Consider the following 26,348-nt stretch of genomic DNA (forward strand, 5'->3'; position numbering starts at 1 on the left):
ACAGTGTGTTCTTCCCTCTCCTGCCTCCCAGCTGACTGCCCTCCCCGACCCATACTCAATGCAGGCCGCCAAAGACCATACGTCAGTGCCCGTCCACGAGTCAACCGCAGCCAGCACCAGGCACTCTGGTCCTCGTTACTGCCTCTGCTATGACTCCAGCACCCTCCATGCTCTCAACCGCAGACTCAGCACCAATTGCCAGCTTTTGACGCCACACAACACCCGAGGTCTGATCTTCTTTTGTCACTGCAGCTGCTCCGGACTCCAGCAGCAGCTCCTAGCCTTCCAGACCTCACCATTCACAAACCATTCAGCTGCATCCTCCTCAATGTGTGCTCCCCACACAAGTATGCTATAAAAGTCTGGGACCTCCTCAACACCAACATGCCCAGTGTTGCCTTCCTCACAGAAACCTGGGCCAACGTCAACTTCACGCCTGACATCGCCACTGCCATTCCCAACGGTTACAAGATCCTGTGAAAAAAACGCCCCACCCGCCAGGAGGAAGCATCGCCATCATCCACAAAAGCACCCTCCGCATGACAACCACCGGCCCAAATGACACCATGATCCTCATGGAGCATCTCCGTTTTCAGATCCAGACCAACCCTAAAACGAATCTCCATGGAACTCTCATATACAGGCCGCCGTGCTCCTTTCACCAACACCATCGCTGACCTCATCACACCTCACGCCCTTGCCTCCACAGTCTACATCCTACTCAGAGACCTTAACTTCCCCCTGGACAACCACGAGGACCTTAACACCACCGCCCTCCTAGAGAACCTCGCCAACATAGGACTGAAGCAACTTGTCACTACCCCCATGCACATGGCAGGACACATATTTAACTCCATCTTCGCAGAAGGAAACAACATCTCCTACAGCCACACCATGGAACTCCTCTGGACAGACCACCACTGTATCCATTGCTCCATCAGAAAATGCACAGTACACAATAACTCCCACCCCCTCCCCTGTAGAAGCTGGAACAAAGTCTCCGAAGACCAACTCACCACCGCTCTCATCAGCTCCCCACCACCAATGACGCCAGACGCTAACACTGCAGCACACTACCTCCACCGATGGATCAGGAACTACGCCAACACACTCGCTCACCTCAAAAAAGCCAGAGGACGACACATCAAGAAAGCAATCTGGTTCACCCCCGCACTCCAAGAATCCAGCAGATGACTCAAAAAGACATGGTGGAGCATCAAAACCCCAGAAACATGCACACCACCAACTCATCAAATCCACAAGGAAGAAATTCCTCCAAGACAGAATCCTCACCAATGCCCAGAACACCAAAAAACTCTTCTCCATCATCAAGAAATTTTCCAAACCAGACAGTGAAACAAAAGACATACCACCCTCCCAAGACCTCTGCAACAGACTCAGCACCTTTTTTCACCTCAAGATTAAGATGATCTATGACAACTTCGACAACCAAGACCTCCACACCTCTCCAGCTTCCCCGCAGCGATGCCACCCAACAGACCCAGCCAAATTGGGCCTCCCTCATGACAGAAGATACCTTAAAGACTGTGAAGAACATCCACTCTGGAGCACCCTCAGACCCCTGCCCACCCCATATCTTCCACAGAGCTGCCACGGTCATCATACCTGAAGTACGCCAAACTATCAAATGCTCCCTAACAACCGCCATAATCCTGACAACTGGAAACATGCTGAAGTCAACCCCCTCCTTAAAACCCTCTGCAGACCCTATGGACCTTAAGAACTTCAGGCCCATCTCTCTGCTTCCATTTGCAGCCAAGGTCAATGAAATGGCCATCAACACCCAGCTAGCAAACTTCATCGAAGCCAACAACATCCTGGACATCTCCCAATCCGGATTCCGCAGCAACCACAGCATCAAGACCAGCCAACTCCCTGCCACAGATGACATGTGATCCCTCCTCAACCAGGGCCAAATGGCAGCCCTCATCCTTCTGGACCTCTTAGCTGCCTTCGACACTGTCTCCCACCGCACAGTAACTACCAGAGACAAGACGCCGGCATCAGCAGAAAGGTCCTTGACTGGATATGCTAATTTCTCACATGCTGAACACAGCAAGTCAGACTCCTGCCCTACTTTTCAGAACCAACAGAGACCAGATGTGGAGTGCCCCAGGGATCCTCCCTCAGCCCCACCATCTTCAACATCCAAATGGCCGCCCTCGCAACCATTGTCAGAAACCACGGGCTCAATATCATCTCCTACGCTAACGACACCAAGCTCATCCTCTCCCTGACCAAAGAACCCAATATCTCCAGATGCAACTTTCAAGAAGGGATGAAAGTCGTTGCCACCTTGATGAAGAAGAGCTGCCTGAAACTCAACTCAGAGAAAACAGAAGTCCTTATCTTTGGCTCCACCCCTCTGCATGGGATGATACCTAGTGCCTCAGCAGCATACTAGTCTAATCGCTCTCGATGAACTGCCAGTTAAGTGCCATATCCTCGGCCTGTTTTAACATCCTCTACATACTCTGAAAAACATTCAAATGGATCCCAACCAAGTTCAGAAACACAGTAACGCACACCCTCATCAGTAGCAAATTGTACTACAGGAACACTCTCTACGCCGGGATCAAGAAGAATCTACTTTGCAAACTACAAACCGTCTAGAACTCCGCAGCCAGACTGATCCTAGACATTTCCCTGCACAACCACATCACCCAACACCTCGGCAATCTCCACTGGCTCCCCATCGAAAGAAGAATCTCCTTCAAGCTCCTCACTCATGCGTACAAGGCCCTCCACATCATCAGACCAGCATACCTGGACAACTGCCTCTCCTTCCATGCACTCAAGAAATACCTCAGATCAGCTGACCTCTCTCTGGCCACTATTGCACTCATCTACAAGACTAGAACGAGACGAAAGTCTTTCTCCTAACTCGCAGCTAAGGCTTGGTACAATCTCCCCCTCCTCTGCTCCAGTTCATGAAGGACCTCAAGACTTGTCTCTTCGGATGACTCCAGCACTCAAAGGAGCCCCCCATAGCACCTGAAGACCCTTTCGGTGAGTAGCTGTGCTTTACTAACCCAGATTGATTCATCGCAGACGGTCACTGTTGGTGCGAAGAGCAGGTCTCGCTGGAGCACGCTTTGATGGTCATCACGGCTGGTCGATTGATTCTCATTGTGAAGAGGTTACATTGTATTTGTCAGAGCCCAAACATCAGGATTTTAACCTTTTCTTGAGGAGTTCACGCTGATGCCAACCAAGTGTCCAGGTCCTGGTGCAGACCTCTTGGGGTCAGGACTCACTCCAGCCAGGGCTATAGAAGAAGGCCTATGGCCCTTGTGGTGCAAAGGGGGCCCCAGGCTTCACCATTGTTGGAGCCCCTGGGCACACTCTCCGTGTCCTTTAGTAGTGTAAATAACAGTTTATGGATCCCTCTGTGCTTTCCGAGAATCTAAAACAAAAATACTTGCAACATCAAGTCTTTAATCTAGCTGACTTTGCCGCTGATCTTGGTAACCGAGGCACAGTTATTTGGCACACATTCACTGCTGGCTGTAGCCTCTGAGGAAAAGACTGGGGTCTTATCTCATATGGGGTGGCGTCCAAAGGCAACCCTTCTTTGGGACTGTGCTGTGCTGTGCTCAGCACTTATTAGTTTCACTATCTGTACTCTTTTATTGAGAAGTGCAGGGCTTCTTTCTTAAGGACTGAAGGAGAATGTGGACCAGGGGCACACAGATGGTCCATCTGTGTCCATCTCCTGATTTGTGGAGAGGTGCTGGTCGAGTATCATTGATTGGCTCAGTACCTGTTGGATTGTCCTCAAGATCAGAGGGATGAGCCCTTAGTTTTCCTGCAAATTGTAAGTTTTTTCTTTCTCATTTAAAATAAGCTGTATTCAATTTTCACAGCACCTTATTTGTAGTACCAGGGATCGCACTGTGGCAGTGACTTGCATGAATCATTAGAATACAATTAATGTAAATGACCATTGAAAAGTATAAATAATAGTCTAGTATAGGCCACAAAACTAGTACTGCTCTGTGATTAGCTGTTTAATGTCACAACTTAATTATCCCATTTGAGGATCAATGCCTTGTATTAGGTAGACCCGTCTTATGGGAGATCTTTAGCAGGACAGAGATTTTATTTTAGCGAATATCACTGTGCATTCTGGGACTAGTAGTATGTTTTCTTGTGATGTGATTAGACAGCCTTGTATTTCCATTTTTTACACTGTGCTTTTGTATAGATGGTAGGATACACATAACAGTAAAAACCTGCAACTTGCTCCTGGCTACAGATGTAACACAGGACATATTATTACACAGGAAGTACTATTTGAAAACCAGACTTCTTCAGAGAGTGTCTTTGTTAAAAACACAATTATCTCATGAGTGTTGTGCCCTTTAGCTTACACTATTTTGATTTTCATTGACCTAGAGTGAACGAGTGCTAGAGAATTATTCCTTACCAAGACAAGTGGCTTGCTTATCAATAATTGTTTCATGCCTTCGTTGTAGGGAGATGACAAGTAGACTTGGAAAGATGAAAGCAAGAATGAGGCAACATGGAAAGGGCCTGCCGCATGTATTGGTGCCTTACAAATGTACATTTCAACAGCACAAGGTAAGGGTTGTTGCTCACACTCATCTTTGCTTTGCTCATGACCAAGTCTGTATGCATGTGTGCATGTATTTATATATATATATATATATATATATATATATAATCTAATTGAAGAGTGCTAACCTACTGCAAAGCAACAGAGCACTGAACAGTGGATACATGTCGCCAGGCTTTTACATCTATGCATCCAGAATCTGGAATAACATTACCACATCCATCAGGACCATCTAACGCTGATCCAGTTTTGGAAAGAGTCGAAGAAACACCTCTCTAAAGAACACTAAATCATGAAATGAAATGAAAATAGGCACTTATAAAGCGCACGGCTACTCCACAAAGTGTCCCGGCGCTAAAGACCCACCAGATGACAAGAAACCAGAGCCCAAAGGCCGGGCCACCCAAAGAGAATTCTTGGTGGAAAAGCCAGGTTTTTAGATGTCTCCTGAAGGTGAGCAGGTCCTGGACCTGCCTAAGATGAAGAGGCAGACAATTCCTTGAGCAGGCAGCCAGCACTGAACACATTGCAGCTCATAAACCAGCTACCTCTCCTATTACTCGTAGACTTTATGGTTGTCTTTGACCCCATACAGCGATCCACTGCCTTTTGGCTAGATTCATACTACAGAAATACCACATACATATATACATACATACATACATACATACATACATACATACATGCATACATACATACTTACATACATAACATAACATATAAACATACATGATGTCAGATTGGAAGATGGAAACAGTGTAGATCTTTCACTGTTGGCATGAGCTGCTTGCACTTTTCCGGTCTTTGATGAGACATGGAAAAGTATGTAGCATGCCTTTCAGAAGTCCAGCGTGTTGTCGGGTAGCAAGTATAAGCAATGTGTTACCTTAATCCCAGTGAGCTAGGAGTAAGGCTTAGAATGTTGTTCTAAAGCTGGCTTTAGACTGGAAGCGTCTTACTTCTTCTTGGAGGGTAAGCTGGTGACATGCGGTTTTGGTTTCCATAGCCATGTTTTCTTTGGAGGAGAGGTCTGTTTGGAGGGTGAATGTAAATGGTTTTGCATTTGCTGTCAGCTTGCGCAGCTGGGGGATAGGTTCACATTTGGCATGATCATCTTGGGCTAGGGTGGGCTCTTTTAGTAGGTAAGATCTGTCCTGAGGGAGATGTTAAAGATTTGGATGAAGTTCTGAGGACATTTCTTTCATAATGTTTGATAATATTTCATCTTTGTCCATTTTAGCTTTGAGGGTATCGAGGTTGTCAGTGATTCTAGAATGTAAGAGCAGATTGAATGCTATTCACCTAGTGGAGGATCAGTGAGGGGGGTTCGAATTAAGCTGGATGTCCGGTTGAGGTTGTTAATGTGAATTCTGATTATGTCTATATTCTCAGTGAAGAAGTGACTGATGGCATAGCACTTGTCAATTGATTGAGGGATGCATGGGTCCAGTACCAGACTGTCAAAGTGCTCGGCTGCTTTGAAGAGTACTTGGTTGCAGTGGTGGCTCACATAGGGTGTGCTGCGGGGCGGGGTGGGGAGGTGGTAAACTCGGACATATGACGGAATGGAGGAAAATAATTATTCTGTTCCTCCGTTCCATCGTAGTTCCGAGGTTACTACCGTGCACTCTGCCCCTCCCCCGCCCCACTGCCCCACATCACACCCTATGCGAGCAAGCCACTGCTTGGTGGTTTTGGTTGATTTGTTTCCATTGATGAGAGATAAGCATGCACAGATGATGTGAGATTGGCAGCAGCATTGTTTTTCTCTCTTTCTGGCTGACATATTGAGGGTTTGTTCACTGAGACCTTCACCACCATGGTGCACTGAAGATTTGTTTTTGATGGATCCACTTTGATTTGTGAGTTTAAGTCTATGTGATCTTTCATGGTTGTGTGTTATAGATCAAAGAGTATGTTCACAACTAGTGGGAGTTGGATAGCTTAATGGATGGAGAAGGGGATAGTGTGCTAGTCAGTCCATTCTAAAGGTGTTAAAAGCTGGCATTGGTTTGATGATTACTGTAAGAAATTGGTTTATAAGCTGAGGGTGTGAGGGCCCCACTCAAGAAATAAACACAATCCATGTCAGGGTGAACCTCATGAATCTCAAAATAAACCTGTGCTTAACCCTCTAATAGCTTGGCACAAAGCAGTTAGGTTTAACTTAGAGGCAATGTGTAGGAAACTGATTTACTGGTTGAGGGCTGAACCCCCTCCTCAAGCGGAAACCGCAATACCTGTCAGGGTGAAACACAAGCAAACCCCAAATTAACCTGTGCTTAACCCTCTGGTAGTTTGGCATAAAGCAGTCAGGCTTAAATTAGAGGCAATGTTTAAAGTATTTATGCAGCACTCTAAACAGAAGAAAAATCCCACACCACTTTAGACAAATAGAGTAAACTGAAATAAATTGGTTAAGACCAAGAAGACAAAACTCAAATCAGTAGAACCGGAGATATGCAGTTTTCAACATGCCAATGAAAATAGCGCCAAGAAGCACAAAGCACCAACTGTGTTTATTTGGTCACACCGGACCAGGACAAAGTCACAAGTTAATGCTGACCATGATGGCGTGTGTGCGGGATATGGAGACCAAGTTAGGCCTACTTGGAATAGTAGCTTAGATCCTGGTTTGCAGAGTGTTGTAAGATTCTGTGTCAAGGACACATGGCCCCATGGCGGTTCGGAGGATCTGTCAGATGGGTTACAGAATCCTTCATCTTCATCAAGGATGCCATAGATGAGAGGCTTGTGTTGTGAAGTACTGTGTTGAATATGCATTGGGCACCAGCGTTTCCGAAGAAGCTGCGGGCTGTGATGCGGAGTCTTGCATCATAATTGAGGATGCTGATGACAAGGAGCTTGCGATACAAAGGACTGTGTTGAGGATGCATTGGTTCCAAGGAGACTGTGGGCTGCGATGTGAGGTCCAATGTTGGGAATGTGTTTATTCTGTTCCAATGCAGCTGCAAGGAGATGCATCATGCTACTTTGGTTCTGCTCACAGGACCAGAGCGGGGCTAGCAGAGCACCCTCTGGCTCATTTCCAGTGTTCCAAGGTGAGGGTGGCCCCACTTTGGGGGTAGGACTCACATCAGACAGAGCGCAGGTGCTGGGTTCAAGATGAGAGAAGCCTTTTATGTCCATGAGGCTCTAATCAGGAGGCCAGCCAACTATCTCTTGGTCCAGTACCTTTTCTCAGTTGTAACAAAGAGTTGGATCTGATGGACAATATTTATACTTAGTGCCAGGTTTGAAGGAGGAGACTGTTTAGCAGGGATAACATGCATAGAGTTCAATGGCCAACAAAATCGGGTTCAGCAGCAGAAGGCAAACATCTGTGGTTTTCCAACAGAGAGAATAATGTACAACAGTGAAATACTTATGACATACAGGGTATCCCCTTGGGATATTATCCAGGGTGTTGAGGCCTTTTTAGAACTTGTTCATATTTTTAGCGCTTGAGTCTTTGTGGAGGTTGAAGTCTCTGAGGACCGTGGGGTGGATGTTTTGAATGGAGGCAGAGGAGATGACATCTGAGAGTTCTTTGGTGAGGTCCTTGTTAGGGCCGAATGGTTCTGTAAATCAGAATGAATATTGGGATCATTGCTAAGGTTTGGGCCAAGTGAACTTGAGAATGATGGCCACTCTTTTAATTGCCTTATATGTGTGGTCAGTACATTAGATGTTGTGGCCTGGTGGATGAGAATGCCTAAGTTGTATTTAAATGTGATAGTGCCAGTCACATTTTGTTATAAGAGTGCTCTGTGTGATGTCTGTAGTGTCCATGAGATGGAGAACTGCCAAATGTGCATTGATGAGCATGGGAAGTGTTATAAATTGGGCTTCTGGATGGCAGTGGTACGTACCCTGTCCAGGCAGGAACCACAATCATAGTGGGTCAACAACAAATAGACTCCACACCAATTTAGTAAAATAGAAAATAATTGCATAAATATAACAAGATCAAAATAACAATAATCTAATAAGGAGGTGGCGAGATATGAAATAAAAAAAATGGTAAAATAGCACTTAGAAGCAAAAGCGCTTGGTTGCGGTATCTGGCCATATAGTACAGAGTCAATAATTAAGGCTGACTGCAATGAATCATGGGCCGAATACACAGACACAGTAGGCCCTCTGGACAAAAGTACCTTGATCTGGACTACGTCACCATTGATAAAGATGCGAGGTGCAGTAGAAGCAATGCATTGGTGTTGAGCTACTAAGTGGACGAGATGCGTCCATTTTCTCCATGCAACTGTGGAAATGCTTTGGTTCTGAATGCAATGTACCGGTTCTGAATGTGATGTGCTGCTACTGGCGATGCGCCGGGTCCACTCCACTCAATGACTAGGATCTGCCGGCTCTGATCCTTGCAAAGGCAAAGATGCGCCATTTCTTATGACCGCAATGGCAAAAATGCCCTTGTTCTGATGAGAATGCATAGGTTGGCTTGAAGAAGCACCTTAGGCTTCACTTCCAAGGGTCCAGAACTAGGGTGGCACCACTTGACCAGGTGCAGATGCAAGTAAGATGGAAGCCTGTTGTGTCCCTGAGACTTCAAATCAGGAGGCAAGCCAGCAATCCTTAGGAGTCACTCTGGGTTCAAGTGATGTAGGTCTAGTCCTTCTCACCCAGGCAGGGTGACAGCTGGTAGCAGGGCAGCACAGCAAGGCAGATGTACAGCAAAGCACCCGTCCAGCAGAGTGGTAGTCCTTTCAGCAGCAAAGTAGTTCTTCTTCCAGGCTGAGTGGTCAAAGGTCCTGAAGTGTGCTTAAGTCATGGTGTCAGAGGTCTCGTCGTTATACCTAGAGGTGCCTTTGAAGTGGATGAGACTTAAAAGAAGGCTTTGAAATGCTCAGAGGTCCTCTCTTCCTGCCCTGGCTCCTGATTTACTCCAGGGGGTATGCAACCCTTTGTGTATGGACAGGACACAGCCTATTTAGCTGTATGTGTGAGGCTGTGCCAAGTTCCTCCCTCCTATCCTCCATGGAAGGCCCATCAAGTCACAACTAAGCTCCTTTTATGTGTGGCTCTCTAGAGGGAATACACTAAGCCCAGCTGTGATCCACCTCAGACCGAACAGAGACAGGCAGTACGCACAAAATGGCTAAAGTAAGAAAATGACAGCCTTCTAAAAGTTGCATGTTCAGAATTGCAATTTGAAATTCATAGGTTTAAAATCATAGATTGTGATTTTAAGTTGTGATTCCAGAGACACCAGACTTGGGGGTTTTATCTCTTTCCAATTGGAAATTACTCTTATAAAATATAATAAGGCCATCCCAATGTTATCCAATGGGAGAGATAGGTCTTGCAGTATTGAATAACATATTAAAGAGTTTTTAAGTACCAGGACGTGTAAAACTTAAGAGCTCATGTACTGCTTTTTAAATACACTGCACCCTGCCCTTGGGCTGTACAGGGCCCACATTAGGGATGACTTATATGTGTAAAAAGTGATGGGTTGGGCATTGTAAAAGGGTTGTTTTGCCAGGACGAAATGACTGTGTAAACTGCACATACAAGCTCTGCAGTGGCAGGCTTGAAACATGGTTGAAGGGGCTACTTAAGTGGGTGGCACAATCATTGCTGCACACCCAGTAGCAGCATTTAATTTACAGGACCTGGGTATACGGGATACCACTTTACTAGGGACTTATAAGTAAATATGCCAATTGGGGGCTGAACCAATATTACCAGATTTAAGGGAAAGAGCTCTAGCGCTTTAGCTCTGGCTAGCAGTGGTGAAGTGCACAGAGACCTAAATCGAGAAACAAACAAGGTCAGAAAAGTGGAGGAGTTAGGCAAATGGTTGGGGGGGAAGACCACCCAAAGGCTGTCTGGTCTTACATGATGCTAGTAATGTTGTGTTGGTATGTACTCAGGTTAAAGGGCTAAGAATATGATTCCAGGAGTTTGCCATGAGAGTGTTATCTGAGTGGATGATTGGTCTAGTTCTGAGTATGGGGATGAGTGCATGGTATTTGGGGTACTTGGGGAGGGTACTTTATCTGGAGAAAGGGTTTTTGGACCTAGAGGTTTCCTGACCCTGACAAGCCCAAACAATAGGATAATTAAATGTTATCACTTACCAAATGTAATAAGTTAACCCAATGTTATCCTATGGGAGAGGTAGGGCTTGCAGTAGTGAAAAACTAATTTAAAATGTTTTCACTACCACAACAGGTAAAAGCTAAAGGTACAAGTCTAACATTTTAAATATACCGCACCCTGCCCATTGGGCTCTTTAGGGTCTACCCTGTTTCGGCCTGGCAAAAGGTTTACTTTGCCAAGTTGAAATGGCAGTTAAAAAGTGCACAGGCTGCAATGGCAGCCCTGAGACATATTTATTCTTGTTTAAAAGGCTACTGAAGTAGATGCACAATCAGAGCTACAGGCCCACTACTAGCATTTAATTAACATGCCATGAGCACATGTAATACCACTTTACTAGGCCTCTACAAGTAAATTAAATGTATCAATTTGGTGTAAGCCACTGTTACAATATTTAAAAGAGAGAGCACAAGCACTTTGCCACTGGTTACTGATGATGAACAGACAAGAACGGCCCTATGACTGTCAATTTTAAAAGGTACAAATGGGATGTAGTAAACTAAATAGTGGGTGGAGTTACGTTTGGTGCAGGACTGGCTGTAGTCACTACTAGGGTGCGTCTGGCCTTAGCAATTGCTGATTGGCCCAATTTACATTGAGCAGGAAGACGGCAGGAAATAAAGTCAGAAAGATAATTGTCTGGTAGAGAGTGGCTATGTTGTCACTTTGACTGAAGTGGCTTTGGAAGCACTTGAGGCATTAATTGGTCCTACTTGCACTCAGTTGGAAGGCTGGAAAGTGAGGAGGTGAGTTGCGTGGCTGCATATGGCTGTCGTTTGAATGGTTGCAATGAATTACTTCTGTACTCAGACACCACGCCCTTTGATTCCTTGATTTCACTAATGAGATTCCTCGAGCACTTATAAGCATGTGGCACTAAAATCACTGCTCATATCCTGGGTGTGTGAGTGAGGTACTTTAACATGTTAGGTGAAATTGTGATTATTTGCAGGGGCCTCCTTCAATTACCTTGCTCCTAGGGGACTCTGTGGTTTCATTACGTCACTGACTCCAGCAGAGTTGGCAGCAGGCCTCAGGCAAGTCCAGTTAGTGAAAGTCATCTGGGCAGCTGCAGGGAAGACTCAGGAAGCTTGTTATGTCCATGTGGATTACCAAGAGGTCAGTGACCTGACACTTGGAGTTACTCTGGGTAGCCTGGGATTAAGGTAAACCAGTCCAAATTTCCTTCCTCAGAGAGCAGGGCAGTCTTTCTGGCAGCAGGGCAGTCCTTCTTCTGAATCTTCCACAGGCCCAGGAGTGTTCTGATGAGAAGTTCTGAAGCTCCAACTTTTATACCTTGTGCTAACCTTTCAGTGGGGGAATTCCCTGACCTATCCCCAAAACTGGTTCTGCTTAGTTCTTCTCCTTCTTCTGGTCCTGGCTCCAGTCTGTCTAGGGTGACAAAGGCAAGGACAGAACTAGAGTCAAGTTCCTCTATGAGTGCTGGTTGCACAGAGATTGACATTTTAACTTGTAAGCAGTTTACCACACCTGATAATTATTGGACACAATTAAGTCCACAATTCCAATTTTTTTTCCAGGTACATATCGACAGGTCAAACACAGGTTCAGACCAGTTCCCGAGGTCAGTCTCCTCCTCCTTTCTGTTGCCAAAAGCCAGAGTTGTGTCCTACTGTCCTGACCTGACAGACAGCCAGCCAGCAGTAGTAAGTGCAGGTAAAAGAACCCTACAGGCCCCAGCTCCGCTCTCCCCTCAAGGTCTCCAGTGCCCCCGAAGCCTTGCCACCCTTTTTTTTTGCACCCTCCCAGATTGCTGTTTTTCACACCCTCCTGTTTCCCACTGTCCTCCTTCACCCTTCTTAGCACTCCTCCTTAGTCATACTTAATAGAGGCTGCAGCAGACGAGCGCAACTGGTACGCCAAAGGAGCCCCAAAGGCGATCACATCTGCACCAGTCAATGCCTGAACCACACACAGGGCCAGGAAAGCCTGGCTCTCTAGACTCCCATAAGTACTCTGCCACTGATCTCCATACTCCACACCCCAGACGCAACAACTGATGACACATCTCCTCACTCCACAGTGGACCATTCACTAGTCTCCTCTGCTGCTTCACCTCCACTCCAGGACCAACCAATCTCACGGGATCCCGCACTGTGCTGTCTCCGCCAGCCGAGACCCCACTGGACAACATAGATGCCTTCTTATCAACATCAGATTGCTGTGCAAACACAACACTGACGTCTGGGACACCATTTCCACCCTCATCCCTGACATGAGCTTCATCACAGAGACCTGGCTCACCCCACGTCAGCTCCGGACATCACCACAGCAACACGATGAAACACCATGAATGCACCAACAGATATGGAGGTGGCATCACCAGTGTAAACAAGGAAGCAATCATCTGTACGACCACTGAAGATGAAGCCATGCTGTTCATGGAACACCTAGACTTCCAGTTCCATTGCGATGACAAAACCACCATCAGAGGCACCAGTGCAAGCCGACCCCCAGGATCACAAACTGGCCTCAGCAATGCCATTCTCAGAGGTCATCACCCCACTCGCGTTTCAATCCGAATGATTCATCTTCCTGGGCGACCTCAATTTTCACCTGGACAACGTCACAGACTCCAACTCCACATACCTTCTGGAATACATGGACAACATTGGCCTCACTCAGTTGGTTTCAGACCGTACAGAGCTAGACACACCCTGGATCCCATCTTCACGTCAAGCAACAGAACCAGATACAGCCACACTATGGAACTCACCTGGTCTGGTCATTCAATTGGCCACATCACTAGATCCCCTCGTACAACCCCCAACTGCCACAGCGCCCCTTTCCACAGCTGGGCCAAGGTCACTCAACATCAATGGACCAACACCCTCAGCCTCTCTCAGCCCAACGCCTCCACCAACCTGAGCCAAGCAGTAGAGAACTTCAACACATGGATCACCTGCACCGCCAACCGAGTCGCCCCCACCAAAACAGTCAGAACAAATGAACTCACCAAATGAGCCAGCTGGTACTCTACAGAAATAAGCGTGGCACAGCGGAGATGCAAACAACTGAAAGAAAATGGCACTTCAGCAGACATTTTTGCGATTGAGCCATCTTCAGTTCTACCCTCATCAACTATCACCACCTCCTAAAGCTGTGAAAAAGAAGACCCTCCCACACTGCATTGAGGCCCACGCCAACCAGATCAAGGAACTCTTTGCCATCATTCAAGAGTTCACCTGCCCATCAGCCACAGAAAACTCGATCCCTTCCTCACAGGAACTCTGCAAAGCTCTTACAGACCACTTCCAAAACAAGAGAGGCACCAGATACAGAAACTTCGATCCCCAAGCCACTGACCTCCTCAGCATCCCCACTCCTGCAAAGACAACTGCCGACCACCCACTCACCACATGGGAAAAACTCAGCAACGTGAACACCAATGCCCTGATGAACTCCATACACTCAGAAGCACCCACTGACAAGTGCCGCCATCGACTCTTCAACCTTGGAAGCAACGAGATCAGTTACCAGCTCACTACTATCCTCAACACATCCATCCTCACAGCCACCTTCCCTGATGCCTAGAAACACTCCGAGGCCCAACCCCTCCTTAAGAAACCCTCCACAGCCAAGCTCCAATGACCTCGAGAACTATCTCCCTACCACGCTGCTCCTGTTTCCTGCCAAAGTCCTAGAGAAGTCCATCAACCTCCAACTCACGGAACACCTGTAGAGAAACAACCTACTAGACCTATCCCAATCAGGATTCAGAGCCAACCACAGCACCAAAAACACCCTGATCGCCACGGCAGATGACATTTGTACTTTACTCAACAGAGGGATATCAGCCACTGTGATCCTTCTCAATCTCTTCACTGCCTTCAACACCATCTCCAACCACACACTCATCAACTGACTACACCAGAGCGGAATCAAAGACGATGCTCTTGGATGGCATTCTTCCACTCAGAGCGCATACAGAAGATCTGTCTTCCTCCCTTCATCTCACAGCCAAAGTACACCATCTGCAGTGTCCCTCAAGGCTTGTCCATCTGTCCCTTCCGTTTCAACATCTGCATGACGCTGCTAGCAGACTTCGTCAGAGTCCACAACCAACAACAACATCATCTCCTACGCCGACACCCAGCTTGTCCTCTCACTCCAGCAGACCCCCCTACGACAAAAACTAACTTTCACAACTTCTTGAAGAACACCTCAACCTGGATGAAAGATAACTGCCTGAAACTCAACATGTACAAAACCGAAGTACTGATCTTCGGCAGTCTCACCTGCTTCTGGAATGACTCCTGGAACTCGGACCCACCCACACTCTGAAAGTTCATGCCTGCAACCTTAGCATCATCCTAAACAGCAAACTCTCCATGAAACGACAGGTCAATGCCGTCTCCTCAGCCTGCTTTCACACACTGCAGAATTTCCAAATGGCTACCCACCAGCACCAGAATAACACAGACGCAGGCCTCATCACCAGCTGTCTGGACTACAGCAATGCACTCTATGCAGGCACCACCAGCAAACTCTTGAGAAGACTTCAGACGATCCAGAACTCAGCAGCCAGATTGATCCCCAACTTGCCCAAAAGACCCACATCTCTCATCACATGCGAGACCACCACTGGCTCCCCATCCAGACGAGATGCCATTTCATATTCTGTCTCATGCCTACAAGCTCTCCAAAACCAAGGACTAGCATACATGAACCCCCTCCAAAACTTCCACCAGCCACCCAGAAACCTCCACACCGCTCACCTAGCCCTCAATTGAAACCGTGTATTCGCTGCTGCTATATTAGAGAACGAACCTTCTCCCACCTCGCAGCCAAATTCTGTAATGGCCTTTCCCTCCACTTTGGAGCATCACCCTCATAGGCAGACTTCAGGAAGGGACTCAAGACCTGGCTCTTCGAATGAGACCCTCAACCCAGAACCTGGATACCCTCACCAGTGAAATTTACGCTATAAAAGCACAGTTTGATTGACGAAGAACCAAAATCTGCAAACTCATGTCCATTTTCAAGGGCAAATCTCAAAATAAAGTGCTATTTGCATCACTCTACAAATAATGAAATTCTGGGTATCGTATATTATTGGGAGCAATAATTATCGCCCTGTGCGCACTAGTATTCAGGGCCTATGTGCTCTTTATGACCAGCACTTCAATGGAGAGTTAAAAATGCTGTTTGAAACCAGACCATTCATGGTCACAAATCACAAGCAAGCAGTATCTGCTGCCAGAGAAAAACAAACCAGTACAAAAAAATTATTTTGTTAAATGTGTTTTAGAAATATTTCCCAGAAATAAATGATGAACATACACGATTACAACGTCTAGATGAGTATGCGGCTCGAAAAACCAACACCTCTGTTATGCTACGCCCTGTTGGGCAGAGTGCAGAATTTGACGATTTTTTAATCTGATTAATTTTTTGACCTGTCTTTACACCTGGTTGTCAAGTTTTAAGAGTGATATGTCATCCACCGGATGTCGTCTACGGCTCCTTTAAGATGACCAATTCCCAGCTCTCCTAGACTCACACTGCAACTTTGAACAGTCTCACGCCGGTGGAAATGATGGAAGGTCACTTACGCAGGTACATACGGAAGTTTGCTTGAAAACCCAGGGCCTCATTTATGAAAAGTAACGCATCGCTGCGTGAAAACAGTGATCCGTCACTTTTCACTGCGCCCTCCTTGCGACACCAATGATTCATCATATTTACAGTGTGACGCATCATGGTGCAAGGAGTTACAGATACGTCAGTATTTCTGACGTATCTGTATGGCGCAAAAGTCACGCATTGCTGAAGTGTGTCACAAAGGTGACGCAACTCCAGCAATGTGTCCTTTCACCTGGGGCAAGCCCCATGTGAAAGAGCCTGCGTCAGTCTTACGCCTGCTGTGTGAGGCAGGCGTAAGAAATTTACGGATTTTTTGTCCTAGAAGTGGCGCAGTGAAATCTTATAAATTTCACTGCTTCACTTCCATGACCCTTTCTTGCGTCAAAATGCCCCCCTTGCATATATTATACCTGGCGCAGGTATAATGTGGTGCAGGGGTTTACAAAGTGACGCATCTACCTATATGCGTCACTTTGTAAATGTGGTGCAACAAGGCGCATTTTTTACGCCGCTGGTGCGCACCGGCGGCGTAAAAGTGACACCCAGTATCATAAGTGAGGCCCCCACAATGCAGACCCTTCTTAGTGACGTGTCTCACTAATCCTTCACCGACAATGACCATCCAGCATCTTAAGTTCTATGAACTCCATAAATAACATTTCAACTAAATCGTCTACCTCATCGCTCTTCTGCTGTTTACAGCAAAAAAAATATTATTCTCTTCTTACTTCCAAAAAGTTAGCAAGTAAAAAAAAAGTCCAGACTAGCAAATCGCAAATAAAGGAGATTTCTTCCAGAGGAATTTTGAATAAGCAGTTTGTCACTTTACATTTAAAATGAACGGAAAATTTGTATTCGAATTGTTATTACTAGTTATTGCTATACTAGCTGTGTTGTGTGTTTGGTTTAAAAGAAAATATGGAAGAAAGAAAATAATGATTAACCTTTCCCCCGACAACGTTTTATTTTCTCTTCAGTCCCTAATGATGATCTTGATTTTAAAAAGAAACACATGATACAGGAATGTTTTAACAAACGGAAATGAACGAAAATCAGTACCAGTGGAGAAAGACAATACCTTTCAATGACCTGCTTACTTTGCCCGACAAGCTCTTCGTGAACAGTTTGATGAATGCTGATGTGCGCATCTTAGACTGATTAAACATTAAGATTGACATTGCTAAATATTCTCTCCAGATGAAACGTTAAGTAGATCACTAACATTGTGCTATTATACAAAATTATCTTAGGGCTGGTTAACAATTCACATACAGCTAAATTTGAGATGTAAAAACGACTAATGATTACACATTTAATATCAATGAAATGAAAAAGTATTGTATTAGGTTTTTTATTTAAATGATTGTCTACACCTAAATCATTGAACACTTCTGTGAACACTGATGGTGTGCACACTATGTCTCAGTGCGTGAGTTTGGCAGGCGAAATAATCCATGAAGAATCTGACTGCAATACACTAGGGCACAAAGGCTATAATGCATTTGCTGTATAGTGGATGGGGCATCCACTACATTTGTGATGCTGTATCTGGTCTTCCAATCTCTCAATAAGGTCCTCTATGTGGGACAGATTTGAAGATGGTAGGTGTCCGTGTAGCAGGTGACATGCGAGAGGAGGGTGAGGGGAATAACGTGAATTGTGCTTTGAAGGCCATGCAGATGTCGATGAGGCAAAAGGAAGAGCATAGGGTTGTAAGAGAGCTCAGGGGAGACATGGCACTGCCAGGCAGCTAAGAAATGTAACAGCAGGGAGTGTTGCTGTGCATGAAGACGGTTATGGCACAGTTATGGAGCACAGTTATATGTCAGAATATCAGGGAAATAAACATAATTGTTATGAACACAATATTTATGTCTGACCATGATACTCCAGTACCATAATGTTACCAATGCCAAGTGCAAACTGAAGCAGATAACCGGAACTAGAAAGTGGTCATGAGTGTATAGAGAGCTATTAAGAATGGAAGTGGCCTTCGGTGAGGGAGAGTCAGCGATCCACAGAACGTCAGCTGAAGCTGATACGGTAGGCAATGCAGAACAGGACGAGCTTCATGGGGATTTTTGGGTGGTGCAATAAGAGACTATAGTGATGTTAATAAAAGTGCTGGATAGCTTGTATCACTGGCCCCCTGAAGCTCTGCAACTATAGTCATAAGTTGCAAAGAAGAATTTCATTAAAGACAGGTCCTCTTCACAGTCAAGAAGGCACGAGAACATTGGCATGTCTGTGTCACTATCTGGTCTATCCACCTCTGGAGCCCTTTGCACTTGTTCATTGATCACCCCAATTGTCTGTGAATTAGGACATTACTCTTCAACTGGGAAGGATGATACATCAAAGACTGGATACTGTAAAGGTAAGGTAGTTTTCCTTCTTGATTGCTGAGGAAAGGACAACTCCTTTTACTAGCAATGCTGCTGCCCTGTATACTGTTAAATGTCTCCATAACAGGTCCCAGTAAGAGGAATATGGTGCAAGTGCAAAAAATCCACCTGTTCAGGGGCCTATGTATGAAGCCCATTTCCCGTTCGCAAACGGGCCGATTCTCAGAATTGGCCCGTTTGCGAACAGGAAAAATTATTTTAGGATGTATCATCCCAGAAGGCCCTCCCAAAATAGGGAATCGTAAAATTTGTGATTCCTTTTTTGCGAAAGCATTTAAGGAATTGCAATATGTGATTCCTTAAATGCGATGTAAAAAGCACCCAGGTTGTGCAATTTCTCCTTGGCCCATAGGAATGAATGGGGAGGTATTCCTTAATTCTGAATCGCAATTTGTGATTCGCAATTAAGGAATATGTAGGATTCGCAAAATTATTTGCAAATCCTACATACATACAGGCACATGCATCAAAGCCTTTTGCGATCCCAAACCGTGCGATTCGCAAAAATTGTCCATTTAGATCGCAAAATTAGCATTTGCGACGCATCAAGGGTCAAAGCCCTCGCATTTTGAGAATTCGCAATTAATTGTGAGTTCTCAAATTGTGATTGCATTTAAAGAATCGCATTTTGCGATTCCTTAAATGCAATGCAAGACCCACTTTGAAGTAGCGATTTCGCTACTAGGGGGCGCAAATTACCATGAAGTTGAACTTCATGGTAATGTGCTAAAACTTTGAAAAATGCACTAAAGTGCATTTTTCAAAGTTTCATTTCACACACACACATGCCCTTAGGGCATGTGTGTGTGCAAGATGTACTCATATGCAGATTTCAGGGGTGTAACAGGGTGTTCTTTTGACACCCTGGCACCCTTGAATTGCATTCTCAATTTGCAATTCTCTATGGGGAGGTATTCCTTAATTGCGACTCGCAATTTGCGAGTCACAATTAAGGAATGTTTAGAAATCACAATTTTTTAAGCGATTTCTACGTGCATAGGTTTTTGCAATTCCTTAATTGCGATCCCTTAAAAATCGCAATTAAGAAATCGCAAAAGCCAACATTGATGCATCTGCCTGTTAGCGTTTTGCAATTCTCAAATAGCGAATTCCTAAAAATCGCTATTTGAGAATCGCAAATGATACATGTGCCCCTCAATTCTGTAACTTTTGATTGAAAATGAAGATTTTTTTTTTCTTCTTTATTTTTTTGTCCTCATTTGTACGATCTTGTAGTTTTTAGCAAGCCAGGTCTCCTCTGGTGAAGTGAACCACCTAAGGTAAAAGAGGCAAGACCATTTCTAAAACTGCCAACAAATTCTTTAGAATTCTTTCAGATCCAACATCTCGAGGCCACTCTGATGGATCCTTATGGAATCATTCAATCGGAGTTCGTAAAATCATTGGACAGCCCTTCCTATCCTAAGCCATATTTTTGTCCCATAAGTCCGAACATCCTGTTCATTTGGTTACCCCTCTGAGTGTGTCTAGGCTCCTAAACGTATTGACTTGTATAAGCCAATGATATATGTTTAGAGGAGGAGATGGGAGGATCCAGTTTCTACATGTTTCACGTCTAGCTAGTAACATCAGGGTAAATAGCAGACATTTTTGATTTTTATTCAGAACAACATCCTGATCATTACCCTCTAAGATACCAAAGATAATGTTAAAAGAGCTTACCTTCATATTTACGTTTAATGCTTTATTAGTTATCTTACCAATCTCCTTCCAATAGATGTCAAGGTGTGCGCATTGATGAAACATATCATTTGCCTTTATTTCACCAGCCCTTGGGACATTTTCTTGTCACCTGATTATTTATTTTAGATAGCCTCTCTGGTGTCCAATAAAATCTGTGTAGGGAAAAGAGATGATTTCTCCTAAGTGGTGCAGAGACAGTAACAAACCATAGAAAAGTGCAGGATACTTGCCATTGTTGTTACAAGTCTTGAGGCGGGAAGATCTTCTTCCAATTATCGTCAGGAGTACTAAAGTCAACTTCGTTCTTTTTCAATCAGATGCCAACGCCATTTGGAGTCTTCTTTTTGAGCTGGGTCTTTTAGTATTTCTCCCTCTATTCCTTCCATGTGGACTGGGATTTTCTCTTGTTCTTTACACCAACTTGTCAACTGGTAGTATTTAAACCTTGAAATGGTTGTGTTAGTCCTCTCCAGTAAAGTTGCCCAGCTTATTAAGTTACCATGTTCCATTAGCTCCCCACATCTCACTATCCCAGCTTTTTTTAAGGTGTCTGCGAGATAGTCTTTCATGCATTCTGGGGTCTCTGGGGAGTTCCAATTTGGAGCTTGCTTGCTGTAGTATGGAAGTTTCCAAGATTTCCTTATTTCATACCATACTTTGTATGCTGACTTTAGGACTTTTAATTAAAAAAATTTTTAAGTATTTGGGATGTCCAAACTTATAAAGACAAAAATCAGTGTTGGTTTTAGCTTTCCAGTAGGCAGTATAGGTGGTCTGCGATTTAAAAAGTATCCTAATATTTTTAAAGTTGAAGGCTTTATAATATGTCATAAGGTCCGGGCTGGCTATCCCCTCTCGGTTTTTCTTTTGGCATAATTTTGTCCATGCTATCCAGACTCCTTTGGAATCCCAGATAAAGGTGTTTATTTTGCTCTGGATCTTTCCTAATGTCTGTAATTTAAATTCCAAAGGGATGGCATTAAAAAGAAAATTTTGGTAAAGTAACCATTTTAATAATGGTATCTCTCCCTATAAACGTGTGAGATAAGCAGTTCCATGTCTTTAATAACGTTCTCATCTCCTTAGCTTTAGTCACCAGGTTAGCTTGGGATTGAAAATGAAGATTAATGGAGAAGCAGAAAAGAGAGGCAACAAGTTCTCCCTGACATCAGTGCAGAGAAAAGAACCAAGCCGGAACATCTAAAGAAGATTTAAAGAGAATTAATTATAGCTGCAAGGAGTAAAAAATCAGGACCATAAATGGGCAATAAACTTAATAAAAAATAAGGGAATGGACGTCAATGTCTCTATTATATATGGTTCAAACTACATCTTCATTTTGTTTAGGATGCACACAGAGTAATCCATGAATAAAGTAACTATTTGGAAAGGGTATTGAAAATGGAATTTCGCAAGACTTAGCCATGCCCCTTTCTTCCAAACCTATTATCAATGGATCACACAGTGAAAAGTTTGACACCTTTTTCTCATGCTGGTTTCTTTATTTGCTGCTGGTCTTCCAGCCAGACAAACTTCATAAGTTGGGAAATAGTCCTTCAGGTGACTAAGGAAATGCTTGTGCAGTAAAAGCTGCCACAATGTCGGACCATACAAGGACACAGAGTCCTCTGATGCATTGAATGGTTACCAAAAAAGTGCATTTTCTTTCCCTACATGCTCGCTGCCTCTAGTAAGTTCCTTACACTGATATAACACCAATAGCTCCTCCTAAAACGGTTCGTTTATCAGCATGCCTCTAGAAAGGACAACACATCAATGTAGGTGCACTGACAAAAGATGCATTTCCCTCAAATCGCATCCTAAATGGTTAAGCTTTTCTGTACATTTGGCATTGAAGAAGATCTCAAAATATCAGATACTCAAATGATGTCTTGACCTCATATTCTGGTTGTCCCTGTACCGTAATTGGCAGACATTCAGATTGAAGCTGATGAGATGGATCAGAAATATACTGCTTCAGCTAAGGAGAATACATCTTCCAAGTTCAATGTAACTTTAAGCTAAAAGCCACAGGATGAATCTGATTAGGAATGTCAAATATATGGAACTACCATGATTTAAATATGACAGGTAATGAATGAAAAACAAGAAACGGAGAAGACAGAGGCTAAGTAAAGGATCTCCGAGGTGAAATCTTTGTGTACAAAAAAAGGTGAAACTTTGAAAACTCAATATGTTGCATTGTTGTAAGAAAATTCCACAGGTGGTAAATACATAGCCCTATGACTTTGATTTGAATTACTGTAGCATTACAGATACGTTGCCAAACTTTGATTGGTTCCCTATATTTTCTCATTAGATTGTTGATGATAACAAAAGGAACGAGATTAATTTCGAAATCTTTACAAAGAGCTCTCAGAAAACTTGAAAGATATTGTAGTACGCTAGCTGATATAATGATATGAGGTATTCCATTAAGACAATACATGTCAGTCAAAAACATTGAACCAGTTATTTTGCTGCATCTTCAGCTGCAAGTAAATTACGTAAATGAGAAAAAATTAAACTTCTTCAGAAATGTGTCCACTGTAACCATTACTAGTTGAAATCTCCCTGAGAGCTGAATATCTGCTTTAAAATCTGAATATATTGTGTGCCATAAGTCAAGTACCACTGTTAATTGCTACAATTACCCAAACAGATTGGAACATGCTGAGTTATGTTGGGCACAAACAGAGAGGGCAAGATTATATTCTTGAATATCAGAATGAACAGCTAGCCACCTAAAAGATTGCCTTAGTTAAATATTCCATGACCAGTTACAGCAGAATCATGACATATTTTCATCACATCTAGCTGGAGCTGTTTGATTTAGAAAAACAAGCTTTGTTGACTTGGAGTCTTAAGAATAAGATTGTCTAATTGTGTAAGATCCATCTCCTGTTTAGCTCAGTTTATTCTGTCTAAAAAGACTGAACCGTTCCAACCACATGTTGAGACGTATTCATAGATTGATCATAGGTGAGCAATGACTCTGTATAGCTGTCAGTGCATTAGCCAAAATATTCTTAGAATCAGGAATGTAAATCATACTAAACTCATACACTGCAATGAAAACTGATAATAAATAACCCATCAGCAGACAGGAAAGAAAATGAGAGAAAATTAGAACTCCAGAGGACCTCTTAATATTGAATCCCTTCCATGTAGCACTCAGATTCCCATTACATCAGCCAAAGGAGAACACTATACCAGCCACCATCAATGAAGCCAACAAAAGAAGCAGAATACTGTTGAAGACAACCAAGCACTGCATCAATCCCTTACCAGACCCACCTATTCCTGACTCAAAAGAAAAGTGCAATCCCATCAATAACTTCTACAGTAAAAAAAGATAGGGAAGATTGACAGTACATTAACACCAAACATACTTCCTTTCTTACTCCCACCCCTTCCTGTAGAATCCTGAAATACTCAGCCTTGAAAGCCCTAAATGTCCCAGATCACACTATCATATTCAACTCCCTGAAAGCCACTTACTATAAAGATGATGCCTTTCCATGGTCCTTCATCAATACTCTCTCTGGAAGTGCTGTTTAACTCCTCATTACCATTATCAGTGTCTCTCTTTCTCAAGGCATCTTATCAGAAGCTCTCATGATAGGCCAGATCCTCCCACTTCAAAAGAAACCTACACTAGACTTGTATTACCTCACTACCCACCTGCCCATCACTCACCTCCCATTTATCGGCATGATTATTTACAAAGCATTCCTCAACTCTAAGATCACATCAATTCTAACTATCTGGAGCACATCTATCAGTTGGGTTTCAGATCACACATCAGCTTGTAGACCGCTACCTTGCACATCATAGACAATGTTCTCTGAACCACAGTTGACGATGATCCACACTTCCTGATTTTGCTGTGCCTCTTACCTGCTTTCAACACTGTTGACCATTCTATTTACCCAGGGCTCTCTAATGGGATTAACCGGCAATGTCCTTTACTGTTTTTCCACCTACCGTTCCAACCAACACCAGTTTGCAGTTTGTTCACATGGCACCTTCAGGTCACAAATGATCACTGTGACCTGTTGAGTACCTAAGGGTGCCGTACTGTCTCCTGTCAGATTCATTCTTTATATGGAGCTGCTTGGTGCTCTACTCACAGATAGCAACATCAAGATTCACCAACAGGCTGATGCTACAAAACTGTCCCCTCTGCTTCAGACATCCAATGGCTCAAATGCTTCTCCCCTCGAGATCAGTTTCCCTCCAGGGCACTCCAAAAAATTGTTCTTTGATTTATTCGAAGAAAGAAGTTAATCAGAGTTCTCTTTTGTAGTTAAACTTATTCTTTTTTATTTCAAATCTTCACATTATTAAATTCATAATGTTCATGCCAGTGGCCCAGTGGTGCAATGCATTTCGGGCATTGCCCTTCCTCAGGGGCCGTATAGTGTTCTTATTACAAGGTATGAGTCAGTTTCTTTAGCAGGTTCCCGCAGCATCGAGCGCTGAAAGACTCTTGTCTTTTACCTAGCGGTTTATTTCACTCATGGGAACCTGCTAAAGAAACAGACCCATACCTTGTAATAAGAACACTATACGGTCACTGAGGAAGGACAATGCCCGAAATGCATTGGGCCACTGGGCCACTGGCATGAACATTATGAATTTAATAATGTGAAGATTTGAAATAAAAAAGAATAAGTTTAACTACAAAAGAGAACTCCGATTAACTTCTTTCTTCGAATAAATCAAAGAACTATTTTTTTGAGTGCCCTGGAGGGACACTGATCTCGAGGGAAACAGTGCATTCTAACGTATCTCTTCACCCCAAGTACAGGGGGCATTACTCCACGGGCACCACCTAACCGTATGGACATCTAGGTAACATTCTACACTGGTGTGCATTTCCTACAAGCTGCAATTGGATATTTCAAATGCTTCTTGCACATCATCCAACCTGGATTTCCAGCTCCTTCCTGAAATTTATCCCAACCAAGACAGAATTGTTATTTGCCATAAACTACAAACAAGATACAGTTCAAACCTCGCTCATTCACATGAACCATGATGTCAAGTCACTTAGATGCACCCTAGACACCTTCAATAAACAAAAAACATAGACAGATTGGTATCAGCTCTCTCTTCTAAAGAAAATGTAACAATGAGAACCCATTTCAGAGGGCCAGAAAGGATGAATGGCCCAACCGTGGCGTTTGAGGCCATTTACGCCTGAAGCGCTGGGGCCTGACATACTATGGATTCTCAGTAATTGGGTCAAGACCCTCTTTTGCAAATGACTGTCAGGGTATGTGTGGTTCAAGCAGTCCAAGGCTCTCTTGGGCGAGGTATTGATATAGGGGAGGGAACATAGGCTCACAACACAAAATGCTTGCAGCAGCAGCAGTAAATCATTGTCTAGTCAAATACTCACTTTTCTGGAAAAAGAGAAGTATTTTATTTCTACTGCTACCCACACAAAGGAAACATACAACATTCACAAACAACTATACAATTCTCCGGACGATTGCTTGACGGTTCCTTGCCCCCCTTCCTCCTTGTTTTAGCGATTCTGGTTACTCCTCATTCACTATTGACAACATCCAGAATATGCTTCACGAGTAGTTAGTCTCAAGAGTCCACTCTCTATTCTTAAAGTCAATAGTGTTCTACCACCATAGCGCTATTTAACAGCAAGTTCCCATGAGGCTGACTGGCACGAAATCAGTCTTTCCTGGACCTTGCAGGATCGGAATGGCTGGAGTTCCCAAGCATGCCCCTTAAATGGGTGGTGAAGTGGCAGCAGTTGATACAGGTGAGTTCGCTGAATGCTGTACCAAGGGGGTGGCGGGACATCACAAGAGGTCGCGCTCCCACGGCAACCAGAGGCTCTCAATGGCTTCTCTTCACCAGGTAAATTTCGGGTGCCTCCTGTG

Source organism: Lissotriton vulgaris, chromosome 1_1 (assembly GCF_964263255.1).
Source record: "Lissotriton vulgaris chromosome 1_1, aLisVul1.2, whole genome shotgun sequence".
Classification (NCBI taxonomy): Eukaryota; Metazoa; Chordata; class Amphibia; order Caudata; family Salamandridae; genus Lissotriton; species Lissotriton vulgaris.